Here is a 2,829-nt window from a genome sequence, read left to right on the forward strand (position 1 = left end):
GCATTTTATTTAGGAAGTGAAAGTCGTTGCTAGTGTTATAGTATAAGTCAACGGTGTTGTGGCCTGACCTATGTTACATCATACCTAGAAATCTCATAACTAGATATAATCTAACTCACCCGGTTGAACTTCAATAGATATTAAATTTTGCAATAAGAAATAATACATGTATTTGCCCGATAAAAAGAAGAGGCTCTTGCTCAGAGTCAGGAATCACTCTTCCTAACCCAATGACATTTCAGGTGAACCAGAGATGGAGGGTATGATGTCAATAAGGATAAACTCTTCTAAGTCAAATGTAAAGGAATGATATGGAATACCTGATTCAAAGTATTGAAGCATCATAAGGAATGATAAGGAATGATATGTAAAGGAATGATATGTCTAGTCTGAGTTTATGGGTTTTGCCACTATTGAAGCATCGAATGAAAGAATGATTTAAGCTAAACTAGACTGAAGCATCTGAGCTTTCAGTCTCTGGTTGTTATTCAATAATGAAAGCACTAGGTAGGTCATTTAGAAAGAATTAAACTTCACAAAAACTCCTAACTTCACTTTTGAGGCAAAAGAAGACTCTGATATTGATTTTAGTGCCAATTCAGGTGGAGATCCATAAAATGGATTGTCATTGAAGTATTCCCTAAAATAGAAATAATTTACTCTGAATCATAATTGCTTTAATCTACATCTCCCTTAGTCTTTTCACTTCCACCTAGGATAATAAGAGGTTTTGGATCAAGCACAACCTTAGCATCCAAGAGGTTATTTAGGATATGGTTGTTCCTTAGTAGATAATGAATCTTGGAATGAGAAAAAGCTTAACACCTCTGATTTTACTTTTAAATATTTCATAAGATCAAAATCAAAACCTTAAAACACCAGTTAGAATATATATTCTCACCCACTTCATGCCTCAGAATCCACTATTCTTCTAGAGAGAAAGGTGCTTGAATCATATATAGAATCAGCCTAGACCGCACCTTATTATTGGGTTTATAATTAAATAGATAAAAAAAAGATTGGTTAGGAGATAGGCTTGAGCAAAGTAAGAGGAGAGATAATCAATGTTTAGTAGTTGGCCCGGTTCACCAGGTTCTACCACTATAGGGTTCAATCATAGTCAAAATCTAAGTTTGATATTGGATCATAATGAATGCTAGCTATATATTTAACACATGCAAGTTGAATATTATTTTCAGAAAGCTGGGCTGAAGGAAAAGAGGCTCTTAGCTAAAGTGGTCTCGACCCACTTTAAAAGTACAGGGCGCTAGCTACAGCTTTTATTTTAAGCCTATGTTTATTGGAATTGGTAGTGTTGAAAATAAAGTAGAAAATATGTGCGTAATACGTGGGAATCTGCCTAATAGTTTCAGACAAATCCTTAAGAAAGCTCAAAAGTAGTATTTGATGAAAAAAAAAGATAGTGGTTAGGAGGTAGCTGGTCATGTAAAGGATGGCCAAGCCAATGATGCTTAGTTGGTCTTTTTGGATGATCAACAATAATGGGAGTGAGACACAGGCTGGACTCCCAAGGGGGGCAATATTGGGGAATCTTGGACAATGAGCAAAAGCCCGATCCAGCAATATCATTTGAGTGAAGAAGGGAAATTCCACATGTAAATCTCTTTTGTTGAGTGCGTGATCAAGATAAAACTTGAGGAAGAATCCTCAGCTAACTCTGTGCCAACAGCCACGGTAAGGCGTTGGGAGGGGGGAAAGTGTTCTTCGAAACGACTAGTCTTAAAGAGCACATAGGCAGTGAATCAAGTTTCAAGTTCAAGTCACAAAAAATTGGCTAAATGCTCTCAAAATAAATGTACTTGAGTGAGATAGAGGGGAGTGGAATTTTGTGACTAGGGGTGAAATCTGTAGATCTATGAAGGAATGCTAAATGAGAAGATAGCTCTTTGGGTCCCTATTGATGCTGGGGTGAGAAAGCAAGGGAAAAAAATAGGATTAGATACCGTGGTAGTCCATGCCATAAATGATGAGTGTTTTCCCTTGGTTTACTTAGATCAAGGGCCCAACTAATGCCTGAAATACTCTGCATGGGGAGTACGGTCGCAAGATCAAAACTCAAATAATTTGATGTGGGACTAAACAAAAGGTGGATCATGTGGTTTAATTTGATACAATGAGAAAAACCTTACCAGCCCTTGACATATGAATAACAAAACATGTCCTAAATTGGATGTTAGTTACTTTCACACATGTGCTGCATAGCTGTCGTCAGCTCGTGTTGTGAGATTTTTGGTCAAGTCCTATAACGAGTAAAACACTCATTTTGTGTTGTTGAGACATGCGCCTCAGGAAAAATGGAAACTAAAGTGAGCCAATGAGCTGAGTTATATGCAACTACTACTACTTAAATTGTGTGCCAGCATATAAATGTGCTTTAAGCAAGAATTTAACCATTAGGAGTTGGTGCCTTTCGAAGTAATTTCACATGTAAATCAAAGCCAAGTTGCATCATGCATTCCCCATGAAGACCTACCTATTGTGACATCAAAGTTCGAGTGACCATGGTGATTTTGTTAGGATTGGTTACGAAGATGTCAAGTTAGCGGTGGAGGAAGACTTGGCATTCAGACGAGCTACCTGGTGGTGTGGTGCGTAGTGGTAATAGTATGATTTTTGCTACAAAATAAAGGAAAAGGTGTGTGATGCACTCATGAGGGACTGCCAGTGAGACACTGGAGGAAGGTGGGGATGATGTTAAGTCTACAAGGCCATTATTAGCTGGGCCACACACGTGCTATAATGGCAAGGATAATGGGAAGCAAGGCTATAAGGTAGAGAGAATCCAGAAAGATTGCCTTAATTCGGATT

This window comes from Dendrobium catenatum, unplaced genomic scaffold (assembly GCF_001605985.2).
Source record: "Dendrobium catenatum unplaced genomic scaffold, ASM160598v2 original_scaffold_278493, whole genome shotgun sequence".
Classification (NCBI taxonomy): Eukaryota; Viridiplantae; Streptophyta; class Magnoliopsida; order Asparagales; family Orchidaceae; genus Dendrobium; species Dendrobium catenatum.